Source organism: Macrobrachium nipponense, chromosome 7 (assembly GCF_015104395.2).
Source record: "Macrobrachium nipponense isolate FS-2020 chromosome 7, ASM1510439v2, whole genome shotgun sequence".
Classification (NCBI taxonomy): Eukaryota; Metazoa; Arthropoda; class Malacostraca; order Decapoda; family Palaemonidae; genus Macrobrachium; species Macrobrachium nipponense.
Genome location: NC_061109.1, coordinates 89737516 through 89746314, shown reverse-complemented (window position 1 = coordinate 89746314; position 8799 = coordinate 89737516).

The window sequence follows — 8799 nt, the reverse complement described above, 5'->3', positions numbered from 1 at the left end:
GTCACAAAGACCAGCTCAAGAAGGAGAAGAGGCAGAAGGGAAGAGAGAGAGAGAGAGAGAGAGAGAGAGAGAGAGAGAGAGAGAGAGAGAGAGAGAGAGAGAGAGAGAGAGAGAATGAATATATTGCTGCGTCGTTGTAAAATGTATTGAGTTGGAGTGTCCTGAATACAAAGTGCCCAGTTTATTACAGCATTACAGACTTGCTTGTTTGAAATTGCCTCTTAAATGATTGCAGCCAAAAACAGCAGTGGAGAGAGAGAGAGAGAGAGAGAGAGAGAGTCGATTTCCTTTTAAGTCTAGTATTTGATCTTGAAATAGATCTGTACAGTAGAGATATAAATTAACTGCGTCTTTATTGATAGACACGTGGATTAAGTCTCCGTTCTACTACTGTATCAAAATCCAAAGGCATAGGTTTGAGTCCTGGATGGGCCAGGTGCCCATATCATAATATACAATCATCTCAATATATGATTGGTGGGAAATATTCTGTAATTTTCATTATGAGAGAGAGAGAGAGAGAGAGAGAGAGAGAGAGAGAGAGAGAGAGATACCAATTAACAAAATATTTAGATTGAGTTGATTGTAACATGCCACCTACGGGCATACGCATAAAGAGAGAGAGAGAGAGAGAGAGAGAGAGAGAGAGAGAGAGAGCCCAGGGGAGGAATATATTACAGAAATTGCCCAGGGAGATAGGTAACCCAAATAGCTGGTTAAAGAGGAAAGATATATATATATATATACTATACATATATATATATATATATATATATATATATATATATATATATATATATATATATATGTAATCAATATTCCTTTACAATATATACATATATATATACACACACACATATATATATATATATATATATATATATATATATATATATATATATATATATATATATATATATATATATATATATATATATATATATATATATATATATATATATATATATATATATATATATATGTATGTATGTGTGTGTGTGTATATATATGTATATATTGTAAAGGAATATTGATTTATTGAATGTAAAATTGCAGAAAAGGTTGAAAATTGATATTTGCATAAAAAAAAGTGTACACACTAGACAACAGATGGCAGTAGCGCTTGGCGTAGGCAGTAGTCGCCAAGGATAATGTACCGAAAAATGATCTTAGTCCATGGATGTTAGCGTGAGTCGGGTATATAAAGGCCCAAAACGATGATTTTCGTTGGAGCTGAAACAAACAAGTGATTATAATAGTGTATCAAGTTTTGAGGAATATATGGTAATGTATTGTTTATCCATTTGGACGTTTTCTTGTGTGATGTAACGTTGGTTGCCACTAACTTTTTGATGTTACAGTGAATTATATGTTGTGTTGATGTAAAGCTTTGTGACTTGGGTATTATACTGTAAAATGCAGTGATTAGTGATGAGTAGTCTTGATGAAGTGCTGTATGGCGAGTCTTTGCTTTTGTGTAATGCGTCCGTAATTGGTTTAATGTTCTGTTTGTGACTTTAATTTCCTTACTAATTGTTATTAAAGTACATTTTAAGTTCTAGTGGGTTGTCACTGTTTCCTGATATATTCTCCTCGTAATTCCTTACCATAGAGAGATTTTTTTTATGTTACTTGGGGGCCTGTCGAACGAAACCCGAACGTATCCCTACTCAGTTTTTGCTCATTCTATCGAACGAAACTCGAACATATCCATAATCAGTGTTTACTCATTCTATCGAACGAAACCCGAACGTATCGTTATTAATTGTTGCTTTATTCATGTCTAGCGCATTCCTAATCATTATAACATTATCCTTGTTGAACGAAACAAAAAATTATCACTCGTGTTATCGCATTCTGTCGACCATAACTTGACGTATCCCTACTGTTCATTGCTTTTCAGTACTTCCATGTACTTTAGAGAGGGGGGAGAGTGGTGATAGTGTTAGTGCTATAATATTTGTCTTGCTGTGTTATTTTGAGCAGGTTATTAAAGATGTTTGATTTGAAAGATTTCATACGTAGTCCTAGTAGTGAAAAGTTAGAAGGTATAACTAAAATAGACTGGATTGTTCTAGCTAGGTACTATAATGTAGAAGTATCAGAATCTGAAAGGAAGCAAGAAATCTCAAATAAAGTAAGTGAAGCGCTAATGACTTTAGGCATTTTGTCTGATAAGGAAGGGTTGTTACTAATGAGTTGGGAAGAGGAAGAAACTGATAGCCAGCAAAGCGCTAGTGAGAATAATACAGAGGGTAGTGCAAGTGAAGAGGAAGGTGCCAAAGCCGTACGTGAAAAAACCAAGTCACGCAAGGTTAAACCAAAAAAGTCCAAACTTTTTTATGAAGGGATGAGTGTTGAGCAGATGCAGATTCATTTGCAAATAGTTAGATTAGAGAATGAGAGAGCTGAAAAGGAGAGTGAGAAAGCTGTTGAACTAAAGAAGGTAGAAGCTGAAGTTGAGCAAAAGAGGATAGAGCTAAAGATGAAGAAAATTGAAGTAGAAGAAAAGTCCAGAGAAATACCAAAATCTTTTAGAGTAGACAATGCAGTAAAAAGTGTACCAATTTTTGTTGAAAATGAAGTGGATGCAATTTTTTTACAATTTGAGAAAGTAGCAGAACAGCGTGAATGGCCGAGAACGTCATGGAGCACGTTGGTTCAAACCTCCTTTCGAGGAAAGGCTAGGGAAGTATTTGCTGCCTTATCTTTAGATGATTCCAAGGATTATGAGAGAGTTAAATCTGAAGTTTTGAAAGCTTATGAATGGGTGCCAGAGAGGTATAGAGAGAAGTTCAGAAGCTGGATAAAAAGAGACAGTCGCACTCATATGGAGTATGCACGGGAACAACGCCTGTGGTATGATAGGTGGATGAATGCCCGAGAAGTTAATGGTGATTTCGGTAAACTTCAGGAACTTATCTTGCTTGAGCAGTTCAAGGATGGTATTAATTCACTTATTAAAACATATTTGGATGAACGTGATGTAGATAATGTGGATGAAGCCACTAGATTGTCTGATAATTATGCATTGACCCATAAGCTATATTATACTGACGTCACTCCTAAAATTGGAAGGAGCAGAGTTTGGGAAGAGCAGCAAAATTACAAGGCACAAGGGAAGACTACGAGTTCACAGGTATCATCTCGTGGAGTCTATAATAAATCCTTTAATAGAGGTAGTAGAGGGGCAAGTCAATATAGTTCTGGTCCTAGTGTTAGTGCTGGAAAAGCAGGATCCAGTGTAAATGATCAGTTTACACCTAGTTACCAAAATATAGGGGAAAATTTTAGAGATTTTGTATGTTTCAGTTGTGGCAAACCAGGACACATCAGTAGGAGTTGTCCACATCGCACAATAAACCGTCCAATTCAAGTGGTAAATAAAGTTAAAGATAAACCTGTACATTTTAAGGATGATCATAAACCTGAAAATAGCATTGCATTGTTGAATCAACCACAAGCATGTGGTGACAGAAGTCCTTGTTTGTTTGCTTCTCCCCTTAGGCCAGGTAAGAGGTATTGTAACGATAGCATCGACAGTAATAATATATGTGATGTTGATGAGAATATAGGTTACAAAATAGGTAACAATGATGTTCAAAATGTTAGTAATGTTGGTTGTATTGAGGATATTATAAAAGGAAATGGAGTGAGACTACCTGAAGAGAAGTCCACATCCAAAGGTACTGAATTGTATGACCCTTTTATGGGAGATGGTTGGTTACACCTCCCTTGTGTTGAAAAAAGGAAAGTAAGGTGGTTAAGAGATACCGGAGCGGTACAGTCTGTAATGATAAGAAATATGTATGACCAGTGGAAGAATACTGGAGAGTATGTACTTCTGCGTGGGTTTGGACCTGAATTTTCAGCTCCATTAGTAGAAGTAAGGTTAGAAACTCCGTTAATTTCGGGATGTTAAAATTGCTTTGGTGAGAGAAATCCCAGTGTTAGGAGTAGAGTTAATTCTTGGAAATGATGTATGTGGAGACAAAGTTTTTGGTAGCAGTAATCCAATTTTGACAGAAAAACCCTCTAATTCTTCATCTATTACAGAAGTTGAATGTACATTTCCAAACTTATTTCCTGCTTGTGCAGTTACTACAAGTAAGAGTGCCGAAGGAAAGGTAAATGATGACGACGGTTTGGATTTACAAAACTTGTTTAAAGATAGTCCGGAAACACTACAAGTAAGTGAAGTCAGTACTCCTTTGCGAATGCTGAAAGTTAATAAGGAAGAATTTGTTAAATCTCAAATTGAAGATGATAATTTGAAGGTAATAAGAGATAATGCCCTTGTTGATATAAATGATATCGAGAAGGAAGGCAAGTGTTACTTTTTAAAGGATGGAATCCTAATGAGGAAGTTCAAGAGTAGAAATGTTAATGATGTTGTGGAACAAGTGGTCATTCCAAGTAGTTATAGGAATTTTGTTCTAGGTATTGCTCATGACTGTAGTTATTCTGGTCATTTAGGTATAAACAAAACTTATGAGAAATTATTAAGGTATTTTTTTTGGCCTAAGATGTAGAAAGATTGTAGTGAATATTGTAAAAATTGTGATTTATGTCAAAAAGTAGGTAAAGCTCAACATGACCCTAAGGTGATGCCATTGCAACCCATTGAAGTTCCAAGAGAACCCTTTGAGAAACTGGTTTTGGATTGTGTAGGACTTCTGCCTAGGTCTAGCAAAGGTAACGAGTATTTGCTGACAATTATGTGTAGTGCTACCAGATTTCCAGAGGCTATTCCTTTAAGAACTGTGAGTGCTGATAAGATAATTGAAGCGCTTAAGAAGTTCTTCTCGCTGGTAGGTTTGCCAAAAGAAGTTCAAACCGACCAAGGAACCAACTTTACGTCTAGAAAGTTTACCTCATTTTTAGCCTGTCAGAATATTAAGCATTGTTTATCGTCTCCTTATCACCCACAGAGCCAAGGAGTGGTCGAACGATTTCATCGAACCTTCAAAACCATGCTTCGCACGTACTGTTGTGAAAATGAAAAGAAATGGGATGTCTACATACCAATGTTGCTATTTGCCGTTCGTGATAGCGTACATTCATCGTTGGGTTATTCTCCTTTTCAGTTAGAATATGTCTATCAGGTAAGGTCACCCATGGAGGTGATAAAGAATCAGTTGATTTCAGATGAGAAGGATTCTATCACGTTACAAGAAATGAAGGAAAAAATAAAGAAAATATGGAAAGTAGCACATGAGAATCTCAAAGTAGTACAAGAAGAGATGAAAAGAAACTACGACAAAAAGGCTGCAAAACGTGAACTCGACATAGGAGATAAGGTTCTAGTGTATCTCCCTACAGCTGGTAAGGTTTTTAACCAGAAGTATATAGGACCTTGCACGGTGAAGGAAAAAGTAAGTGATGTTAATTATCGAATTCAATTTCCTACAGGACGGAGGAAAGTTAAAACTTTCCATATTAACAAGTTAAAGAAGTATAACGAATCCAGTGGAGTGTTGTCAATTGCAAAAGAGTATGATGAAAAAGACGTTGAAGAAGAAATTGAAATTAGATTTAAAAATACAGATTATTTGAGTGATGATGAAAAATTTAGGAAGTTATGTATTCATTTATCTGATGAACAGCAGCATGATTTTAAAGTGCTAATTCAAAACTTTTTAGATCTGTTTTCAGACCATCCTAAAGGATAAAAGGAGTACAGCATAAAATCAGGTTGAGAGAAGAGACTCCAATAAGTCAGCATCCATACAGAATGTCACCGAGGCAACAACAACAGTTAAAGACCGAAGTTGCTTATTTACTGAAACACGGACTAGCAAAGGAAAGCCATAGTGAATGGGCTAGCCCATGTATTCTAGTCGACAAACCTGACGGAAGTGCAAGAATGTGTACAGACTATCGAAAGGTAAATAATGTAACTATAAAAGATTCATATCCTATGCCCAGAGTAGAAGATATAATTGATAATGTAGCAAAGTTTCCTTTTTTAAGTAAAATTGATTTATTGAAAGGATACTATCAAATTGAGTTAGACAAAAACAGCAGGAATATTGCTGCATTTGTTACACCCCATGGACTTTATAATTATAAGGTAATGCCATTTGGTTTATGTAATGCACCTCTGACATTCCAACGTCAGATGAATTATATCTTGAAGGATCTCGAAGGTGTATTTGTTTATTTGGATGACATTATCATAGTTGGAGAAACCTGGGAAGATCACATTAAAAAGTATATGATGTTTTTAAGAGGTTATTAGAATTCAATGTTACGATAAACCTTTCCAAATGTGAATTTGGTAAAACTACTGTTCAATATTTAGGACATGAAATAGGAAGTGGCCAAGTGAAACCTGTTGATTGTCATATTGAGGTCATAAAGAATTTGACCCTCCCTACATTTAAACGTGGAGTGATGAAATTTTTGGGAACAGTGGGGTATTACAGAAAATTTTGTAAGAACTTTTCAGATGTAGCCTACCCATTAACAGAGTTGCTGAAAAAGGATGTGAAGTTTGTGTGGTCAAAGGAATGTGACGATGCCTTTAATAAACTTAAGCTCATGTTAATGTCTAAGCCAGTGCTGAAATCCCCAGACTTTAATCTACCATTCAAGTTACAGGTAGACTCCAGTGAAGTAGGAGCTGGCAGTGTATTATTACAGGAACATAATGGTGTTTTACACCCTGTATCTTACTTTTCAAAGAAATATAATAGCCACCAGTTAAATTACAGTGTTGTTGAAAAAGAAGCTTTAAGTTTAATTTTGAGTTTAATGCACTTTGAGATATACTTGCTTAACAGTAACTTTGAAATAGACGTATATACTGATAATAACCCTTTAACCTTTATTAATAATGTAAGCACAACAATAGAATTTTAAGATGGTCTTTATTTTTGCAACCATTCAAACTAAATATTCACCATATAGCAGGCAAAGAAAATGTCATTGCAGATTCTCTCTCTAGATCTGTTGATTATTTAAAGGAAAGTGCTTGTTATCAACGATGTGGCAGTCTCTGATAGTTGCTGAAGGGAAGTAGCTAATGTTTAAGACTGTACGAGTGAAAATTCAGCATGGACTGAGGAGAAAGCCGCGGAGTTAAAAGGGGGGAAATGTAAAGGAATATTGATTTATTGAATGTAAAATTGCAGAAAAGGTTGAAAATTGATATTTGCATAAAAAAAAGTGTACACACTAGACAACAGATGGCAGTAGCGCTTGGCGTAGGCAGTAGTCGCCAAGGATAATGTACCGAAAAATGATTTTAGTCCATGGATGTCTAGCGTGAGTCGGGTATATAAAGGCCCAAAACGATGATTTTCGTTGGAGCTGAAACAAACAAGTGATTATAATAGTGTATCAAGTTTTGAGGAATATATGGTAATGTATTGTTTATCCATTTGGACGTTTTCTTGTGTGATGTAACGTTGGTTGCCACTAACTTTTTGATGTTACAGTGAATTATATGTTGTGTTGATGTAAAGCTTTGTGACTTGGGTATTATACTGTAAAATGCAGTGATTAGTGATGAGTAGTCTTGATGAAGTGCTGTATGGCGAGTCTTTGCTTTTGTGTAATGCGTCCGTAATTGGTTTAATGTTCTGTTTGTGACTTTAATTTCCTTACTAATTGTTATTAAAGTACATTTTAAGTTCTTGTGGGTTGTCACTGTTTCCTGATGTATTCTCCTCGTAAATCCTTACCATAGAGATTTTTTTTTTTTGTTTGTACAATATATATATATATATTATATATATATATATATATATATATATATATATATATATTACTATTATATTATAATATATATATATTTAATTTAACGTTTTATTCATTTCTATTTCTGCCTTTACGTAACGTGATTAATATTATATATGATTTTTTTGTTCAAACTTTCTGCAGTGCCACATTCGACTTTCTAGTTTCGGAAATAATTTTTCATTTCCCCGGATGTAGAAATGATCACGACACACACACACTCTCTCTCTCTCTCTCTCTCTCTCTCTCTCTCTCTCTCTCTCTCTCTCCTCTCTTCTTCTGCATTAACATGCCCCTGTATTTCGATCATTTACATTTTACAGCGAGTGATCGCCTCAGATTCAATGGACGTAAGTGTCACGGTCATTTACGTAAAACAATTCACACGGTCTATCGCTCCCCGTGTACCGCCCAGCTGTGTAAAAATCTCGTTAAATAAAACCCGACCTCTCTTACAGGGTTCGTCAGCGAGTTTTTTCTTACTAAAACCAATAAATTCGGATTAAATTTCACACCAAGGTTCCTCCTCCTCTTCTGTCCTCCGGGGTTTCGTTCATGTCCTCAAAGGCTACTGAATTATTATCGCCTTGAAGGTTGCTGTTTATTTACGTGGAACTGTTCCTTGCGTCGACAATCGTTGTTTACATGGGACCGTTCATTGTGGCATCAAACGTTGTTAGATTCGAGGTCAAAGTTGCGAGATGAAATGTTTATATGGAACCGTTCCTTACGTCGTCATATAATGTTTACAGGAACCGTTCATTGTGTCGTCTAATGTTGTTTAATGTTTTTCAGGGATTTTAGAGAACGTTAAAAGAGATCTTTAGGGGGCAGATATTAAAGTTTCTCGGGGATTTTAGGGAACATTTAAAGAGATCTTTAGGGGACAGATTGTAAAGTTTATAGGGATTTTTAGGGCAGATTTTAAAGTTTTTAGGGATTTTCAGGGTCAGATTTTAAAGTTCTTAGGGATTTTCAGGATCAGCTTTTTAAAGAATTTAGGGATTTTATGTAACGTTTAAGGGGATTTTAAGGGAAAAATGTTAAAGTTCATAG